Raw genomic sequence first — 21,608 nt, forward strand, 5'->3', positions numbered from 1 at the left:
TTTTCTCATTTATTGATTAGAGGCCAAGAATTGTTCCTTGCCCTTTGCAAACTTGGCAATTTCATAACCTATGGATTGATTTAGTAATCTTATGTTTCTCAAAACATATTCCCAATAAAACAGTGGGTGTTCAAGAGAACTGCCAACTGGAACCAGATGCAACTTTCGATCTGGTTTGGAATCAGAAAGCCAGTTTTGGAGGGAGTACAGACTGAACTGGAAGGACAAGTATGCATAGAATCTTTGCTTTAAGATGAGTATGGAAGAACTTGAGTTACCCAATTTTTGCAAAAGATTCATTTATATTTCATGTGTATGAGCACTGGTTTTTCATGTGTACCTGAGTACCATGTCCAGGCCCGGTGCAGCGGAGGTCAGAAGAAGGAGTCAGATTCTTTGAAACTTGTTTTTACTGAGAACCCAGGTTCAATTACCAGCACTCCCATGGCATCCCAAAACACACTCTAACTTCAGGAACAGGAAATCACATACTTTTGACTCTTGTGGCCTCCTCTACAAATGTGGTGCATACAAACTCATTCAGTCGCATGCAAATAAAATAGTAAATCTTAATTTAAAAAATTATCAAGAAAAGTCTTCCAAGGCTATGGGGATAGCTGCCTGAAAGGCTTCAACCTTTGTACAGACAGCACTGACCTCAGAATCCAAAGCGGTGTCAGTAGCCAGGTTTCATCAACTGTTTACTTTCGAGAACATTGGACTTCACCTGACAAGACATAATCTCATCATTAATGAAAAATACAAGTATTGTTCAAAGTCATATTTGGTGATGGATGTCCAAGTAGAAATCATGCTAAAAATCATGTTTCCAAAGACATACAGTTACAAAGGGAACATATTTTGTATCAGTAGATATTTCATTTACACTGGAACTAGAAACATAAACTAGTGTTTGTTGTGAGGAAATAAAGACTTCAAGAAGGAGGCAAGTATGTGATATGCTTTGTTTCAACTTTGCTTCAGCTTTATATGGTATGTACTATTTTATTCTTCGTACCATAGTATTAGTTAAGACTCACAAAGATGATGTAACTGTATAATGTCATTTAGCCAATCAACGTGAGAACTTAGATTTATTCCAAGACTCTCTAACTCAGGAGCCTTTGTTCTTATTGACTCTACTACACAGGTCACAATATTTTTACCATGAATGGGGAATGGTTAAACAGGCAAACGAGGAATAAACAGTGTTGGAGAGTTCCAAACAAGTCAGACTGGCAGGTAGTAGCAAAGAAAGTACACATGTGTTTCTTTAAAATATGGAGGAGTTGGTGTGGACCGAGAATGAATGAGGTATGACAACTGACTCTCTCTAGGTCTACAAGTATTTGGAGGAAGCTCTTCTAGGGGATTATCACATTTTTCCTTCCTCCCTTACTCCTCCTCCTCCTCCTCCTCCTCCTCCTCCTCCTCCTCCTCCCCATCCTCATCTACCTCCTCTTTCTCCTCTTCCCACATTCTTCTTTTTGGTTGATTATGGTGTCTGCACACATGTGCACATGCTTGTGCCTTTGCTGGTATATGCAGAAGTCAGCACAGGACACCAGTTGTCTCCCTTTATGTCTTTTTACTTCATCCCCTTGAGACAGGGTCTCCCTCTGAATCTGGCAATTAGTGTATTTCAGATAGGCTGGCTGGCCACTAAGTCCCAGCAATCCTCCATTCTCAGCCATCTACCCACTTCTGGGGTTAAAAGCAGCCATGACCAGCTTTTTAATGTGAGCTGAGCTGGACTTGAGCTTACACTGAGGGTCTGAATGGTCTTAGATCTTTGACTATCCTCCTGCTCCAGCTTCCTGAACTCTGGGATTATGGGTTGTAGCACCTCATCTGGCTATGGACTATTGTTTTTCTAGTAATGAACTAGAAGTTGCTTCTACAGCAGAAAGCAACAATGAGTTCCCCCCACTCCCGGCTTCAACTCAGGCACCTTCCCTGTCACTAAGCATGTTAACACTCCTTAGCATGTGTAGACTGTTTATGTGACTGAAAACCTGAAGTAGTCAAGAAATGACTAGACAAAGTGTGTGGGTAAGGGGTTTAAGGACTTTACATGAAACCAACTTACATTCCAGTTGTAACTAGCTAGCATTTCTGAAACTAATAGGAAAATGATTTAACCACTTTGATCTTTGTTTCACCCTCAAGTAACTGAACAAATAACTCTTTCAGAAAGCTTGTGGACACATACAAGCCACTTATATGATGCCAGGGTATATTTGGGGCCGAGAAGAACATCAATAAAAACAGGCTTATTTGATTCATGTCCCAGAGAGGAAATATTCTGTTGTCTCTCTAGCAGCCAAAGTGATAGTGCATACAGCTGACCCTGGCTCAACATCAGTTCTGAAACACCTGCTGTGTCAGTGTCAGAGTGATCCCCACCAACCCCCAGCCTTGAGCTGGCTGAACAAGTTTGCAATACTGGAGTCTCCTGTCTTGCTTTAATACAATTATATCATCTGTCAGACAACTGAGAACTGCCAACCCTCAGAGCTGCTGAAGAGCCTACTTTGCAACTCAATCCAAATGAAACAAGCAACAGAACTCAGCTGAAACAAAGGGATGGGACTTTGGGTTTTCCCATATATATCCAGTGCCATACATTAAAGATTGAGCCTTAATTAGAGAACTTTGTCTTGGCTTGTTATTTCTCTTGCTGTCCTTCCCATCCATCCCCAGTTTTCCTTTCAGGAACCCAGTAACCTGTGTCTGCTGTTGGCTACAGGTGGCACTGGATTCAGAGACCTGAATATGGAAAAACCGACTAAGGGACACTGTCATGGTGGGGCGCTACAAAAAACGGAAGATGGTATCCTGCATGGTAAGGAACATACAGCATTAATGTTAGTGCTATAAGTTTTATCTTTTGAAGGCTGTTGATTGCAAGGGTGCAAAAAGGATACAGGCTAGACCGAGTAAGATTGGACCCAACCGTGATTAGGGGTTGACAGTTGAAAATGGGTCTGGAAAATTCTAAAAAGGCCTTCTTCCACAGTCAAGAACTGCATCAGAGAAGAGGAGTAGGCTAAAAATAATAAAGTAAAATAAAATAAAAAGTTGAAAAAACTATACACACAAAAAAGAGAAATGCTAGATATGCAAATGACATGAGAGAGAGAGAGAGAGAGAGAGAGAGAGAGAGAGAAGGAAAATGGATTTTAGAACTCTCCCAGGGACAGAAGGACATCAGGAGATGTCCTACAGGAGACATCCTTAGTTCTGGTTACACCAAGTTTTCTATCCTCTCTGTATTTTCTGTGTTTCTTGCAACCATCTGTCCACATGTCAACTCATGACTGCTTCTGTTTCGTTGTCTGAATGACTGCTGTTCTTTTGTTCTTTTGTTTGTTTTTTCAAGACAGGGTTTTCTTGTATAGTCCTGGCTGTCCTGGAACTCATTTTGTAGACCAGACTGGCCTTGAACTTAGAAATCTGCCTGCCTCGCCTCCCGAATACGTGACTGTTGTTCTATGTTTTGTGTTGGGAGGAAAAAATGGTTTAAACTTTATCTGCTGGATCTCCATCTCTTGATTCAGTTTCAGTTTGCACAGTGGTGGCTGATTTAAGTTGCCCTGCACCCTTAGCCAGGAGTCAAGTGCAGCAGGAGAAGCCCTGCTGGAAAGCTGTTTTTTAGAGGGTCCAGCAGCTTCTTAGTTCTAAGGCAAAGAAGCTGATAGGTTTTTTTCCCCAGAAAAAATCTCTGCAATTATGATTACTTGGTTCAGCATATGACAATGTGCTTTTTCTCTTGAAATTATTCCAAGAAAAGTAAAAATTCTTTGATTGGTACAAATGTATAAGATTCAAGAAGCTGCTTCATTTGTTTTCTGATTGGTCTTAATGGTATAAATATACTCTGCATGTCTTGGTCATAGAGTATTGGCTTATAAGTTATTGGGTATGATTTAAAAAGTGTAACACTGGTAACAAGAAAGTTAGCTTAAAACTGGTAACTCAGGGTTGTAGTCATTTTAAACAACATGTGGCATGAATCAGCCCAGGAAATCAGGCCTCTTAAGATACTTCTAAATCGGGATAATATTTTATGTAACTCTTATCCAAGAAACTAGACTCATAAGAGATAAGATTTAAAACAATGTCTCTTCAAAGAAGTATTAAAAGTTGAAATGTCATGCATTCATATATAAGAATTGTTAGCCAAACTTTATAACATGAAAGTAATCCTTTTGGTATTAATTTTAAAGACAATGGATTGCTTCTAGTTGGGGTTTGCTTTCCAAAATTTATGGTTATGCTCTAATATTGAAAAGAACTTAAAAATTATGGTTATAATTGCTAGTGTTCTATTGGCTGCACTTTGCAGTTTGATTGCAAGCTCAGGATTCTTAACTCACCCATATTTTGTAATTAGGATGAATGCAAGAGTAATAAAAGTTAAAAACAGCTGTGGCCAGTATGAACCTGCTGCTCCTTTTACACAGCTTTATTGGATACAGTGGTAGAAGCAAAATTTAAGTCCCCAAGATTGGAAAGGAGATCTAAGTGATAATTTATTTGGTATTAAACAGGTTCCTGATTAACATTTTCATGATTTTGTGGATATGTTACTAAAAACAGCTAGCAGGATTTTTAGAGAGTCTCAATTCAAGAAGGGGTTCCTTTTTTTTCTTCTTCTCACAATTGTCTTATGAGAATGCTAATGCAGCTCTCTGTGGATATTCAGCCACATGAAACAAAGACAGACTTATCTGGATATATTTGTCCTTGTGCAGAAAATTGGAGCCTCATATAATCAGTGTTTGCTTATTATTGCTGTCTTGCAGGGAATATAATACAAGCAATGTTTTCACAACACTAAGATTATAAGGTATGTTTTCAGTATAAATCATCTTAGGAAAGACTGTCCAAAACTTTGAAGCACAAACAGACAGTAGAATTGCTCCCCTGGAATCTTTTTGCTGTAGGAGGGGTAGTCATTGGGCCAGACCACAGGAAAATGGCTCAGATTAAGAAATATTTTCATTTGAGTTAATGAAAAGCTCAGAGCAGCCTTAGTGAGGATTGTGTGGCCTGCCTGCCTTCCTGCCTGCCTTCCTTCCTTCCTTCCTTCCTTCCTTCCTTCCTTCCTTCCTTCCTTCCTTCCTCTCTCGCTCTCTCTCTCTCTCTCTTTCTCTCTCTCTCTCTCTCTCTCTCTCTTTCTTTTTTTTGCAAACCCTCCCCAGGGAAGTTGTTGGGGCCTCACCTCTCCTTGCCTTTAGGGAATGATTTTTAAGCCTAAAGGGCATCATTACAGGCTTATCCAGGTGTTGTTCAAAATAAAGTTTAAACTTAAGATTTATAAAAGGTTAATGAGGCTGTGGAACTACTAAGGGCATTACAATCTGCATTGCCTACTCCATATAGTATTATTATGGTTTTGGAAGTTTGTGTTTTCCTTGCAACCTGATGATTTTAAAGGGTTTGCTTCTAGTGAGCTTGTGATCATTGGAAAGTTTTGCCTCTAGGTATGCCTAATAGCCTTACATTATGTAAATTAAAAAATAATAATTTTTTTTGTCTCTGGTTCAATACAAGAAGCTAGGACTTTAAATCTTTGAGTTCATATTGTTTATTATATGGAGAGTATTATATTAACTATTCCATCTTAAGGGAAATTGACTATAAACCTTTGCTCTTACACAATGAGCTTGAAAAATTTTGGAGTAGTTGTCACTCCAGAAAAGATTCAAAAGGCAATATCTTTTTCAATATTTGGGCTCTCAGTTATATCCTAGAAAACTATGGTAGAGAAAATTCAAGAAAGAGAAGATGATTTGCTTCCTTCAAATGATTTTCAAAAGGTTCCAGGAGATGTTAATTGGCTAAGACCTCACTTTAGGCTTACCACAGGAGGACTTAAGCCTTTGTTGGATGTTATCAAGGGAGATGCAAATTAACTGGTGATAAAATAAAGCAATTCAGAAAATAGAGGAAGCTTTTGTAATCAATTGTTATCAACTGTAATCAATGGTAGTCGAATGATAACTGCTTATTTTAGTTATTGTTACTCAATGAGCCCACAGCAATTCTTTGGTAAAGGAAGTATTAATGTGAAATCATTTTTCTTCATCTCCAAGTAATGTTTTAACATCCTGTTATGAAGCTGCCATGGTGTTAATAAAATATTGTAGGATAGAATCATGAAGGTAGTTTAGAAAAAAAAAATCTTAAAAACCTGACAAGACATCTATAACTTGTTTCAAATAGCAATTAAATTGTTTCCGCAGAATATTGATATTTGGCCTATTGCATAGTAAACTTTTGCGTAAATTGATAAACATTATCCAAAGACAAGTTAAAATTTACTTCTATGCATGCCTTTGTATTTCCTGTAAATTGATGTATGCATCCCATAAAGAAAACACCTACTGTATTTATAAACTGTCCGTCTATGGGAGAGAAGTATATGTGATTGGATCACATGTTTATTCTTTTGAGGTTCCTCCTGCTTCAGGACAGATAATTGAATGTGTGCTGTAGCCAGTGTTTTGAAATGTTGGAAAAAAAACCAAGCTTTAATTTTTAATTTTTATTTAATATATATAGGCTAATAGTTTCTTGAAAGAGTTTCTTTTTTAGATACTGCTAATTCTCAAATTTTGCAACTGTTTCTGCACATACATCTCAAGGGAAAATATTGCTCCTTTAAAGGACTCATTGCACCTTTAAGAACTCATTGAGGACTGCCCGGAACAGACCCCTTAAGGCAATGGCCCAGCAGATTTTTATCCCAGGAAGATTATAGGCCTTAAACAAGAAGAGTTGGCCATATTATCTTGTTTTTTTTTGTTTCTTTGTTTGTTTACATCCTCAAAGTAGTAATGGCTTGATATAATAATTTGGTATTTTTAGAGAATGCACATGTCAAATTGTAAAGACTTGTTCTCAGAAACCTCAATTTTTATCTGTTCCACCGAATGGTATTAAAATCTCAATGACTTATACTTAATCAATTATTGCAAACTGATACTCATATTTCTGATCTTAGAAAAATAAAATATTTACATGTGACTATTGACACCTGTTCAGGCTTTATGGTTGCAATTTCTTTAACAAGAAAAGCAAATATTAATGTAATTAGTCACTGCCTACATTAACTTTTTTTAATGCTTGGTGTTCCAAATCAGATTAAAACACAAAATGGAAGTGGCTATTACATTCAAGCATTTGAGATATTTTGTTAACAATTTAATATTACCCTTGATACTGGGATTTTATATAATTCTCAACGACAAGGCATTGTTGAACTTTCAAACAATATGTTCTTAAAAAACAAAAAACGGGGGAATTGTGGCTGAGTGTGGTGGCACATGCCCTTAATCCCAGCGCTCAGGAGGCAGAGAGGCAGGCAGATTTCTGAGTTCGAGTTCAGCCTGGACTACAAAGTGAGTTCCAGGACAGCCAGGGCTAAACAAAAAACAAACAGACAAACAAACAAACAAACAAAAAACAAACAAGAGAGGGGGAATTATATCCCTGTGCACATTATTTAAATTATGCAGTTTATTTTTAAAATTTTATATTTTGGATGCCAAGGAACTCTTTGCTGAGTGTCTACAGCATCCTACGGCTAGGCATACTTATGCCTAGGTGAGATGGAAAGATCTACTTATCAGTATAAGGCATGATCCTAATCAGATATTTAATATGAGCAAGAGGGTATGTTTGTATTTATTCTGCCAAATGCTTCATGATCATTCTTGCTGCCAGAGTGATCGGTGTGGCATGAGGACACAAAAGGATAATACTGACCTGTGAGCTTGCTGAGTGCCCTGACAATGTAACAGGAAAGCTGTAGTGGGTGTATGTTCTTGACCAACCTTAGCTTGAGTATGTTTTAGAATACACAATCTGCCTGGCTTCAAGTTTTTACACCTGGTGGGACAAAGAACATAGAGACTGTGGAAACTGACTTAGAAAAATTAATCGAAATGAGGAGTTATGATTTTTCTCTTTCCTATAATGTGACCAGTTATTCTGATGCAATGAAAGACTGGCCTAGAAATAAATCCAATTTTGGATATTCTAATTATGAAGATAGCTAAAAAAAACTTTATCATCCAGCTTACCTGACTCTTAAAACTATTTACCTGAGGAGTAACAGTTTTTTTTATTTTTTATTTTTTTTCTGTTGTTTCTCAAAGCCACCTCCCTCACACTAGGAGGCCAGACCCTGGGAAGTATCTTTGCTAATTTGAACTGAATAGAGTGCCTGGGACATCCCCACAGAGAACTTTAGTTCTGTTCCTTTTAACTTTTGACTTTGTATTTTAAGCAGGTTGGTTGTTTCCATACATTCTCACCTTCAGCAAAGCTCACATATGGCAGTTATTCATCGCTATGAAGAGATGCATTGAGAGCATATTGTGGCTTTGGTCTGAATGGGAAAAAGGTGTGCTATGAGGTCCAGTAGCCAAAGACGGGCCACTGATGAGTCTATGACTCTTATCAACCTAAGGCAGAGGCATGTGCCAAAAGGCCATGTTTGTTCATTATAAACACTGAAAAGCCATGCTTGTGTAAATAAACACAAATTGCACGTGTACTCCAGGGAGGATGAAAAGGAGTCTAGACATTCAGAATCAAGGCAGGCACAGCCACCAGCCACCATTTTTCCCACACAGGGCCATGGAGCATAAGTAAATTCTATGCTTCAGTTCAGCTAATTTTTAATCAAGAAAAATGGAGGAACTGGACCCCCTAAGTCTATGCCACTGGAGCCAGGCATCTGGCTCTATACATTTACATGTTTCTGCTAGAGAACTGAGATCTGCTTGACCACTGAGCAGCTGAAGAGCCTACTTTGCAACTCAATCGAGCTGAAACAAACAACAGAACTTAGCCAAAACCAAGGGACAGGTATTGGGTTTTCTCATATATATTCAGGGACTTACATTAAAGACTGAGTCTTGATCTGAGAACTTTGTCTTGGCTCATTATTTCTCTAGCCATCCTTCCCATCCATCCACAGCTTTCCTTTCAGGAACCAAGGAACCTGTGGCCACTTGTGGCTACATCAGAGGATGCTTGGAGTAACTGGAATCTACCTGCTTAGCTCCCCAAACCTATCATGGTCCCCTGAAAGCCAGAGGTAGAGACAGAATTAGGGGGCAAACAGATTATTGGCCAGTAATTCATGAAGGATGAAGGGAGATAGAGGGCAGCAGAATCAACAAAGGGAAGTGGTCCTGTGTTAGTCAGAAATGCTATGACATAGTTTTGTTCATTCATGGGGGAAGGATGGCATACCCCAAATAGGCCAGCATCTCAGCTCAAAGACCAGAGAGTCTACTGAAGAGGTTAACAGCTGGGACTGCTTGCTGTTCCCACCCCTCACAACCAAGCAGTCTTTTCTTCAAGGTTGGGGGTGGACTCCAAACTATACTGACTCTTGATTCTGGCATTCCAATCTGCTATTGAACACAGATAGTCTTTTCCTATGAGGTCTTGAGTCCTCTCCTCAATAGGTATCTGTCATAGGGACATTGCAATACAAAGTTATTTAACTTAGGGGAATCTGTCATCTGAGGTCAAGAACAATGTTTACAGGAAAGGTCAGCACACGGCAGGCACAGAGTTAGCAATCAGTCACTACACGTTGAACAAGGGAAAGCAGGATGACAACAGAGAGGGAGAGGCTGGAGAGATGACTCCTGGATAAGAGCACTTGCCTGTTCTTTCAGAGGTCCTGGGTTAAATATCAACCACTGACATGGTAGCTCACAGTAATCCATAACTGTAGTATCAGGGGTTCTGACACCCTAGGTGTGCACTGCAGGCATGTGATGTACAGACATATGTGCAAGCAAAACACTCACAAACATGAAATAATCTATTAAAATATGAAAGCATTAACCAGACCACCAGGAAGTAGGCAGAGGGCTATCTAGGGCATGGAGAGTGTCCACACATGCAAAGGCCATGACAAATAGGAGCACAAGTAGCTCAGAGAGCCAAAGGAAACCTTGCAGGAGCACAGCAAGCATAGAAGTTATGAAGTGAGTCAAGGCTAGAAAGGGGGTTGTGTCAGTTTGCAGGGTGTGACTTTACGAAATCATGCAGTATGGGTGACTTCAACAGCAAGAATTGAACTCTCTCATTTCTGGCAGCTAGAACTCTGAGAGTAAGGTGTTCAATGGGGCTAGACCCCTATCTCCAAACTTAGATTCTTCTACTGAAGTTATTTTATATAGTCTGAGCTCTTTCTCCATAGGAAGCTGTTCTTGGTCCTTTTGTGTTAGACAGTTGTTCTCAGCTTATATGGCATCACATATTTTTCCTATTTTAGTTCCTTTCTAAATGCCTTCATTACTTTTTACCCAATCCAAATCAAATGTAAATGCCTCTGTGGTATTTTGTTAGGTGGGGTTTTTTAGAGGAATAAAACCTACAGCATGTAAGTGATTTGTTTGTTAGAATGGCTTACAGACTGTGTAGTTCAGCTAATCTACTAACAGAAATTCCAGGGATTCTTTAATTGATCATTCCTCAAGGTTGGATGTCTTAGCTTTTTTTCAGCCACCTCCATGAACAGCCAGGGCCACACAAACAGGCAGACAGACAGACAGGCCTGTGTAGCCAGGCCTGGAGCACAAGGAGCCACCTCCATGCGCAGCCAGGGCCACAGAGACAGCCAGCCAGCCAGCCAGACACTTAGATCTTAAATAAAGACAGTTAAAGCTCCTAGGATGCTTTGCTGGCTGTGTGTGTGTGTGTGTGTGTGTGTGTGTGTGTGTGTGTGTGTGTGTGATTGTGTGTGTGTGTCTATGTGCAGAGGCAGAGGCATAGAGATGTCTGAGTTCTAGCACAGCCTGGGTCACACAGTGAGCTCCAGGACAGACAGACAGACAGACAGACAGACAGACAGACAGACAGCACTGTGTAGCCAGGCTTGGAGTTCAAGGAGCCACAGCAATGCAAAACCAGCGCCATAAAGACAGCCAGACAGACAGCCAGACAGCCAGACAGCCAGACAGCCAGTCTCATGTAGCCAGGCCTGGAACATAAGGAGCCATCTCCATGCACAGCCAGGGCTACACAGACAGACAGATAGACACTGAGATCTGAAATAAATACATTTAAAGCTCCCAAGATGCTTTTCTGGCTCTGTGTTTGTGTGTGTGTGTGTGTGTGTGTGTGTGTGTGTGTGTGTGTGTTTGTGTGTGTGTGTGTGTGTGTCTGTGTGCAGAGGCAGAGGCAGAGGCAGAGGCAGAGGCAGAGGCAGAGGCAGAGGCAGAGGCAGAGGCAGAGGCAGAGGCAGAGGCAGAGGCAGAGGCAGAGGCAGGGGGATTTCTTAGTTCAGAGCCAGCATGGTGCACACAGTGAGGGTCACAGGAAGTGTTTATGGGGGGAGGGGTTTCATGGCTCTAGTGTGTTGTGTGAAACAGCTACACGAATCTTATAAATTTATACCAATTAAAGAATTTTTACTTTTCTAAGTATAATTTCAAGAGAAAAAGCAATTTGTCATTTGCTGAACCCAGTAATCATAATTGCAGAGTTTTTATTTTTTTAGGAAAAAAACCAAACCTATCAGCTTATTTGCCTTAGAACTAAGAAGCAGCTGGCCCCTCTAAAAAACAGCTTTCAGCAGGGCCTCTCCTGCTGCACTTGACTCCTGGCTAAGGGTGATAGGCAACTTAAATCAGCCACCACTGTGCAACTAAGACTGAATCAAGGATGGATAGCCAGCAGATAAAGTTTTAACCATGTTTTTCTTTTCAACATGAAACACAGAACGACAGTCATTCAGACAACAAAACAAAAACAGACATGAGTTGACACGTGGACAGATTGGTGCACCAAACACAGACAATACAGAGAGGGTAGAAAACTTGATGTAACCAGAACTAAGGATGTCTACTGTAGGGACCAGAAAGCAGAAGCAGGACATCTCTTGATGTCCTTCTATCCCTGGGAGAGCTTAAAATCCATTTTCCTTCTCTCTCTCTCTCTCTCTCTCTCTCTCTCTCTCTCTCTCTCTCATATCATTTGTATATCTTGCATCTCCCTTTTGTGTGTATTCAGTATTTATTTTATTTTATTTGTTTTAATTAGGTTTTATTTTATTTTATTATTTTAAGCCCTACTCCTCTTCCCTGATGTAGGTTTTGACTGTGAACAAATGTCTGTTTAGACATTTCCAGTCACATTTTCCACTGTCAACCCCTAACTGATATCAGTGTTGGGACAACTCTTACTCAGTCTAGCCTATATCCTTTTTGCAACCTTGCAGTCAACAGCCTTCAAAAGATAATACTTATAGCACTAACATTAATGCTGTATGTTGCTTCCCATGCAGGATACCATCTTCCATTTTCTGTGCAGCCCCACCAAGACTGTGTCCCTCAATCAGTCTTTCCGTATTTAGTTCCCTTGTTCAGGCGCCAACTGCACTGACAACAGTCACAGGTTACTGGGTGCCTGAAAGGAAAACTTGTGGTGGATTGGAAGTTCAGTGAGAGAAATAACAAGCCAAGACAAAGTTCTCTGATCAAGGATCAATCTTTAATGTAGGGCACTGGATATATATGTGAAAACCCAAGGACCTATCCCTTTGTTTAGGCTGGGTTCTGTTGCTTGTTTCAGTTAGATTGAGTTGCAAAGTAGCTCTTCAGCAGCTCAGCGGGTGGGCAGTTTTCAGGTGTCTGACAGGAAGATATAATTGTAGCAAAGCAAGACATGTAGTTCCAGTGTCAGAGACTAGTTCAGCCAGCTCAATGCTGGGGGTGGGGGATGTCAGGGGTCAGACACTGACACTGACACAGCAGGTGTTTCAGAACTGATGTTGAGCCAGGGTCAGCAGTATGAACTCTCACTCTGGCTGCTAGAGAGACTACAGAATATTATCTCTCTGGGACAGGAATCAAATAAGCCTGCTTTCATAGATGTTCTTCTTGGCCCCAAATATACCCTGGCATCATATAAGTGGCTTGAATGTGTCCATAGGCTTTCTGAATGTGCTATTTGTTCAATTAGTTGAGGGTAAGACACAGGTTAAAGTGATTAAATCATTTTCCTATTGGTCAGTTTCAGAAATGCTAGCTAGTTACAACTGGGATGTATGTTGGTTACATGTAAAGTCCTTAAACTCCTTACCCACACACTTTTTCGAGTCATTTCTTGACTACTTCAGGTTTTCAGTCAAGAGTGTTAACATGCTTAGTGACAGGGAAGGTGCCTGAGCTGAAGTTGGGAGTGGGGGGAACTCATTGTTGTTTTCTGCTGTAGAAGCAACTTCTAGTTCATTACTAGAAAAACAATAGTCCATAGCCAGATGAGGTGCTACAACCCATAATCCCAGAGTTCAGGAGGGTGGAGCAGAAGGATAGCCAGAGATAGAAGACCATTCAAATCTCAGTGTAAGCTCCAAGCCCACCTCAGCTCACATTAAAAAGCTGGTCATGTCTGCTTTTAACCCCAACACTAGGTAGATGGCAGAGACTGGAGCATTGCTGAGACCTAGTGGATAGGCAGCCTATCTGAAACACACTAATTCCCAGATTCAGAGGGAGACCCTGTCTCAAGGGGATGAAGTAAAAAGAGATAGAGGGATATATTGGTTTCCTGTTCTGACTTCTGCATATACTAGCAAAGGCATAAGCATGTGAACAGGTGGGCAGACACCATAATCAACAACAACCAAAAAAAGAATGAGGGAAAGAAGAGAAGAAGGAGGAGAAAATGGTTAGGAAAAGAAGGAGGAGGAGAAGGAGGAGAAGTAAGAGGAGGGAAGATCGTGATATTCCCCTAGTATCCAGCAAACACTTGTAGACCAAGAGAGAGACAGTTGTCATGCCTCATTCAGTCTTGGACCACACCAATGCCTCCATATTTTAAAGAAACACATGTGCAGTTTCTTTGCTAGTACCGGCCAGTCCAAAATGTCTGAAGCTGTACAGCAGTGTTTATTCTTCTTTCTCCTATTAATCATCCCCCTTTCATGGTAAAAACATCCGGACCTGTATAGTGGCATCAATAAGAACAAAGGCTCCTGAGTTAGAGAGTCTTGGGTTTAAATCTAAGTTCTCACATTGACTGACTATATAACCTTATACAATTACTTAATCTTTCTGAGTCTTAACTAATACTATGGTAAGAAAAATAAAATAGTACATACCATATAAAGCTGATGTAAAGTTGAAATGAAGCGTATCAAGTACTTGCCTCCTTCTTGAATTATTTATATCCCCACATCAAACACTAGTTTATGTTTCTAGTTCCAGGGTAAATGAAATGTTTAAGGATACAAAATATGTTCCCATTGTAAGTGTATGTTTTTGGAAATATGATTTTTGGCATGATTTCTACTTGGACATCCATCACCAAATATGACTTTGAACAATACTTGTATTTTTCATTAATGGTGAGATTATGTCTTGTCAGTTGAAGTCCAATGTTCTCAAAAGTAAACCGTTGATGAAACCTGGCTACTGACACCACTTTGGATTCTGAGGTCAGTGCTATCTGTACAAAGGTTGAAGCCTTTTTGGCAGCTATCCCCATAGCCTTGGAAGACTTTTCTTGATAAGTTTTTTAAGTTAACATTTACTGTTTTTATGTGTATGTGCCTGAATGAGTTTATATGCACCACTTGTGTACAGGAGGCAACAGGGATCAAAAGAAAGTGTATGGTTTCCTGTTACTGAAGATAGAGTCAGTTTTAGGATGCCAGGTAAGTGAGGTAATTGAACCTGTGTCCTCAGCAAAAACAAGTTTCAAAGAATCTGATTCCTTCTTTGACCTCCACTGCACCAGACCTGTGCATGGTACTCAGTTACACATGCAAAACCAATGCTCATACACATGAAATATGAATGAATCTTTTGCAAAAGTTGAGTCATTCAACTTCTTCCATACTCACCTTAAAGCAAATATTCTATACATACTTGTCCTTCCAGTTCATTTCCCATCCCCTCCAAAACTGTCTTTCTGATTCAAAGCCAGATCCAAAGGTGCCTCTAGTTCCAGATCACAGTTCCCTTGAACACCCACTGTTTTCTTGGGAATATGTTTTGAGAAATGTAAGACTACTAAATCAATCCATAGGTGATGATATTGCCAAGTTTCAAAATGGCAGGAACAATCCTTGGCCTCTCATCAATAAATGAGAAAATATTCCACAAAGCCTGACAGAGGTAGAGTCGACCCATACAGGAAGAAAAAAAAAAAACCCACTGAACCCAGAGAGTATATAAGGACAAGCAAAGGAGCTGGGGAGTGGAGTGTAGGCAACATCACCAGAAAGACGTGGTCCTGACACACAGATAATTCTATTTCAGACCAAATGCAGCTGCTGCTGCTGCTGCTGTGTTTGGGACTAACTCTAGTCTGTGTCCATGCAGAAGAAGCTAGGTCTATGTGAAGGAACTTTAATATAGAAAAAGTACGATAAGTGAATTGTATGTATGATCAGAAAGTGCTTTGGGGAAATGTTTTAGTCAAGTGGGTCCTTTGAGGGAATGGTTATAGTGCCACAATGTATTAGACAAATGAATGGCTCCAGACCTTGAAGTAAGACCAGCTACTCAGATCTAACAATGTTTGGGGACCTCTGTTCTCACTGAGAGGTAGGGACACTATGCTAAGTATTGTGGCAACTGGCATGAGATATACCCCTGTGTATGCTCAGGCCCTAATGCATAGGCTGGAGTTCAAGTGGAAACATGTACATGTGGTATCCCTGCTTCTTCTCTCTTAACGATTTGCTTATCTACTACAGATTAATGGGGAATGGTACACTATTATCCTGCCTTCTGACAAAAGAGAAAACATAGAAGAACATGGCAGCATGAGACTTTTTGTGGAGCACATTCATGTCTTGGAGAATTCCTTAGGTTTTAAACTCCATACTGTGTAAGTGAGATGCTCTTAGCTGAGAAAGAGGAAATGAAACCTGGTATGGTCTCATGCCTACAAACACTTGGGATTGGGGGAAGAGATGCCTCTCAGTATGTACATGTGTACACACATACTGAGTCTGTATCCAAATCTAGAATGCTTCATGTGACACTGATCCAAGATCTCATAACAGGTTGTTTTTCAAAAGTCAGAGACAGGAGTTGGTGACAGGAATTAATTCACTCCGAGTTCTATAAGGGTAGATCAGAGATACTTCTGAAGCCACATTAATGAGACAGTATATCACAAGTTAAGATTATGTGATTATGAATTAAGTTTTTATTAGTAGTTGTTAGCCAAATAAATCCACCCCTTTGTACTTCCGTTTTCCTGCAGTAAAGGCGATAATAATAATTCTCCTCTGTGGTACTGGGAACCACATCAGGCAACATTACAGAGTGCTAATTTGAGGCAGATGGAGGAAATCTTGCTGATAATCTACACCACTGGCGGAAGTCCAGCATTGGTGAAACTTAGAAGTAGTTGCAGTTGTTCTAAGGATGAGAAGTGATTGTTGTTTTCTAGTTTTAAAATAATAGGCAATTTGTGATTGCTAAAGCATCAGATATAAAGGAAATAATGTAAATAAAATCCTTTAGCTAATTTTTCCAAAATAGTCAAAAGTAAAATGGAATCAGAAACTGGAGATATGTATAGTGTAGTGGGGCATGAAACCAGCCAGTTCAAAATACCTTACTCACTCACCAGTTCATTCTGTTTACAGTATAGATTAAGAGTGCCTCAAAGTATTTTTGGTTGTTGATAATATAGAAAAGGCTGGTAATATTCTGTGACATGTGTGTATATAAAATGTCTATCCACAAGATGATTAGTAAACCTTAATACCTTTAGTGTGTGTGTGTGTGTGTGTGTGTGTGTGTGTGTGTGTGTGTGTGTTGCTTTAGTCTGAACTCAGGAACTTGAACCTACTAGTCAAATGAGCACCATCTAATAGCTAACACCCTGTGGCCTGCAAGTGGGATAAGTAGGGGGATATAGAATCTATTTGATGCTGCCTGGTGGCTAGCACTGTTGCGCATCGCTCAGGGTTTAGCAGCAGATAATTTGATAAAACAAACTTACGAAAGATAGAAACATGTTGCTTGAAGCTGCTGAGGGAGGTAGGTAAGCCTAGGAAAGGATGAGAGAGTGGTGCTCCTGTGGCTTACTGTTCACTAGTGGTCTGGACCTCTCAGAGTCCCTTTTCTTAGATATTACTTCTTGAAGTTCAGAAAGCTAAACACAGAAAGGCACAGACAGTTTACCAATCTCTTCTAGGATATGTAATTTAATGATTTTGTGTTTGGGGTAGAACAAGAAGAGTGTATCCATTAATTCCTGCAGAACAAAGAATTTCTGAGCCATGTCCCATTTCCTCCACAGATGATGGATTCAGTACATTTACTCTACTGAAGACAGAATATGATAATTATATTATGTTTCATCTCATTAATGAAATGAATGGGGAAACCTTCCAGCTGATGTTGCTTTATGGTAAAGTATTTTCACACAGACACTGATCTTGGAGTGGGAAAAGAAGAAAGAACCTCTGGCTTTAATATGGTCTTCCCAGCTTGGTCCTCCCTCTTTCTCATGTCCTTAAGATTGATGCTCACCTCAATCATCCCTCAAGCATAGTGATGGAAGCACTCTGAAATCTCTCAGTGGGACAGAAGGATATTCTATGGATGCCAAATACAGGATAGATCATACCAATGCCTGTCAATCATGTTGCCAACCATTTCCACATCCTTACGGAAAGTCCCTGTCCCCTCACTCAGGCTGTGGTCAATGCACAAAATACAGCTGCTACACTCACTATTGCTCTTCTCACAGACCTAGAACCGGATTTGAGGTCAGACATCAAGGAAGAGTTTGCAAAACTATTTGAGGAGCATGGAATCGTTAGAGAAAATAGCATTGACCTATCTAATGCCAGTAAGTCAGGATTCATTTATTTTTCTCATCGTGAATATTTTATCATAGAGGAAACAAACTCAGTTTGCTACCAGACATTTTTGAAAGCTGGAGAGTCCTATCCTTTCTCTTGGGGAAATAAAGTGGACCTGGTACCTGAACATGTTCTTGTTCTCACACTACAGATCACTGTCTCCAGGCCCTAGAATGAAGATTGGCCTGAGCCTCCAGGTGGGCAATATCCAATGAGAGCAAGGAGGGGGTTGGTGGTCATAGAGATGCCCTTCCAAAACTATTAGCATTGTGCACTCAAATTACAATAAAAATAGTTTGATAAGGAAACTTTGAAGAAAGTTTGTAAATTGGCTTTGAATTGTCTGGATTTGTGTCCTAGTCCTACTTTGAGCTTTGAAGTAAAGTGACTCTAGCACTTAGGCAAGAAAAGAAGGATTTGAGTTTTGCATGGCTGATGTATGCTTGTGTCAAACAGGCTCAGCAATGGGTTCAATATCATTAAAAGACAGAGTAGCCCGATGTGGTATAGCTGCTCTTCAGTGGTCCTCCTCCATCCCACTCGAGATAATAACATCTTAATCTGAACTCCGTACAACCTTGGCTTCTTACCTGGGAGTGGATGTACCTGATCACCACTTCTCAACCAGTCTGGAGAGCAGACTCCTCTGGCCCTCCCTTCTCATCTAGTCCAAGACTTCACTCATATAATGTGTGAAGTCTTTAATGTAGCCAAGGCTTTTTTCATTATTCCACAATTTACCTAACCTTCTTCAGAGCTTCTTATGACAAAGGTTGTGGAAATAAGCCTCTGATTCCATTATGGTCATTTATTCTGACTTTCATCCCTGTTTTCTGGCAAATAATTCGAGTTAGATTGCAAGGGAAGATCCATTTTTTAATCCCCTTTTCCCTATATAATAGAATGTCTCTCTGTCCAGAGGTCAATCTAAAAAGTACTTAATGAGTTTCTGTATTATTTCTTCCTGGATTACCCAGTGTTGAGTGGAGACTTCTTACCAGGACTCCAGCATCATCCCTTCCTATCCATACAGCATCCCGTGACAAGTTCTGTGATCTGCTTTCAATCATGTCTCACAGAGAATTGCAGTCCTTGTCTCTCCAGCATGCTCCTAGGATAACTCATCAAGAATCAAAGTCTTTCTTTAAATTTCTCTTTGATACACCCATGACAATTATCCTTGAATTTCTTCTTCTTCCTGATCAAAAAATGATTACACTTGCGTTTAAATATATGTCTCTCTGTCCAGAAAAAATGTGGGGCTGACAATGAGTGAATATGTGGACCTCCTGAGTTCTGATCGTTCCTTCTGGTCCAGAATGTAACCTGAGTTTCAGGATTTTGACTCCACTGCAACAATTCCAAGCCCTGATGAGTACTGCCTGCTTTTTAGTTCTCCTGCTTTAGTTCTGTCTGAGGACCATGGAAGCATGACACTTCCTGCATGATTCTTCCAAGCATAGTCTTTTTTCTAACAGAGCTTAGGAGAGACATGGATTTCTAAGGCTATGCCTGCTAAGTATGTTTCATGACATGGTTGAGTGGGTGTGCTACAGTGGGAGAGGTTTGGTAATTTCAGTCCCATTGGATACAGAGAAAAAGCATACTCTGGCCCCTAGATCAAAAGATTAAATTGGTTCAACTAAGGACACATGAAAGGAGTTCTTGCTGTAGTTTGCCAAAAGATGGCAAAACACTATTGAGAAACCTAGGCTTTTATGATGAAATACCTCCCTTCCCCCAAATGCCCTGAGGTTGGGTCCAAGTCATTCTTTGACCAAAGCCTCCTAAGTGGCTTCAAGTACATCTATGGACTACCATGCCCTGATTTCATTTTTAGTCTTGGTAAAAATTTGAGACAAAAAAAAATTGTTCGCAAACTAAGCTATCATTGGGAATCCTTATATAATTAAGTAACAGTTCCAAACAAAGACTCTGTTGAATACATAAAAGGTTGGACAATGCTACCATACCTCAAAAGACAACAACCCAGAGAAAGGTACATAAACTATTTAGTTATTCCCAGGTCAACATGAGAGCTTGAGGTCACCCTAAATCCTCTCCCTTTCAACACCCAACTCTTTGTAGAAATGAGACGTGAAATAGTGAAAACATTCAAAGCCAAGGAAAAAATTTGCAACCTCAGACAGAGCAATCCTATTGTAAAGGAAGAAGACAGGGAAGAGGTGAGGGTTGATACAGTAGAACTTTACAATGCTTTGTGATCTGGGAGTAGATTACAGCTAAGGGAACATAGAGGGTTGGGTACAACTGTTACAAGGCAAAAGAATGCCACTTTAGCATGTACACTAAGAGGAACAAGGGCTGAAGCACAGTGATTATGTAAGGAAAGATCCCCACCGTTACATGACATCTACCAAGAAGACAACTATCTGTACCTGCAGAAGTGACACGACCAACCATTCTAAAGTTCAAAGAAGCTGGTGACATGTAAGGACTGGCCTGACTGGTAGATCTAGGAGTTTTCACTTGCAAAAGCTGGCTTGATGCTCATGGTTGGCCCTAATGTCTTATCAGGAATAAATAACCTCACAAAATATCAACATTAGTCACCATCCTCTTGAGATTGCAAACACAGGATCATTTTGCCATCTAAAATGGTGTCTCTCTTCTGGCTAAAATCAGTGACAGGTACTTCTTTACAAATTGCAGAATTAGGTTTATGTTTCTGTCCACATATTATAAATAGGATATAATGGGCTATTTAATCACTGAGGTGTAATTCCCCAGCTGCACCCAACTTAGAGCTTCCTGAGACATCCCTGAACCCTATAGGAGTTCTTTGCTTCATTCCTTTTATAAAGAGTGTCAGGTGTGCACAGGCCCAGACAGCAAAGAGCTGTTCTCTCAGAAGTGCTTTTACTCCTGGGCTGGGAGGTGAGAAGAGAGAATTTCAGGTACAGAGATACCATAGAAAACATTGACACAATAGTCAAAGGACATGCTACATGCAAAAGATTCTAACTCAAAACATCCAGGAAATCCAAGACAGAATGAAAAGACCAAAACTATGAATAATAAGATTGGAAGAGAGCAAAAATTACCAACTTAAAGGGCCAGTAAATATTTTCAAGAAAATTATAAAAGAAGACTTCCCTAACCCAAAAAATAAAAAGATGCCCATGAATAAACAGGAAGCAGACAGAACACCAAATAGATTAGATCAGAAAAGAAATTCCTCCTGTCACATAATAATCAAAACAGCAAATGCACAAAACAAAGAAAGAATATTAAAATAATAAGGGAAAAAGGTCAGGTACCACATAAAGGCAGACCTATCAGAATTACAGCAGGCTATGAGAATTACACCAGACTTCTCTCCAGAGACTATAAAAGCCTGAAGATCCTGGTAAGACATAATACAGATCCTAAGAGAACACAAATGCCAACCCAGGCTACTAGGCCCAGCAAAACTCCCAATTACCACAGATAGAGAGACCAAGATATTCCATGATAAAAACAAATTTACACAATATCTTTCAACAAATCCAGCTCTTCAAAGGATAAATAAGTGGAAAACTAAAACAAAAAAGCAAACTATACCCTAGAAACGTCAAGAAAGGAATCTTTAACAAACCAGAAGGAAGATAGCCATCTTAACATAATTCCACAGTAATAATAGTCTTTATTACCTCTTAATATCAATGGACTAAATTCTTCAATAGAAAGATATAGACTAACAGACTGGATACTTATAAAGGACCCAACATTT

General features: G+C 39.9%; 1 long non-coding RNA gene across 3 annotated transcripts; it reads left to right on the plus strand.

Annotated features, from left to right (window-relative positions):
- Positions 1-15,766: 15,766 nt before the first annotated feature.
- On the plus strand, positions 15,767-19,105 carry Gm21286. Of its 3 annotated transcripts, none has more exons than XR_881322.2 (4): positions 15,767-15,879; positions 17,761-17,862; positions 18,027-18,072; positions 18,853-19,105. It is a non-coding gene; the product is annotated as a predicted gene, 21286 (long non-coding RNA). The 3 variants fall into 3 exon arrangements; XR_390614.3 differs by lacking the exon at positions 15,767-15,879 and adding an exon at positions 17,328-17,418; XR_390613.3 differs by lacking the exon at positions 15,767-15,879 and having other exon boundaries at positions 17,488-17,862.
- The last annotated feature ends 2,503 nt before the right edge of the window (positions 19,106-21,608 follow it).

This window comes from Mus musculus, chromosome 4, assembly GCF_000001635.26.
Source record: "Mus musculus strain C57BL/6J chromosome 4, GRCm38.p6 C57BL/6J".
NCBI classification, from domain to species: Eukaryota; Metazoa; Chordata; class Mammalia; order Rodentia; family Muridae; genus Mus; species Mus musculus.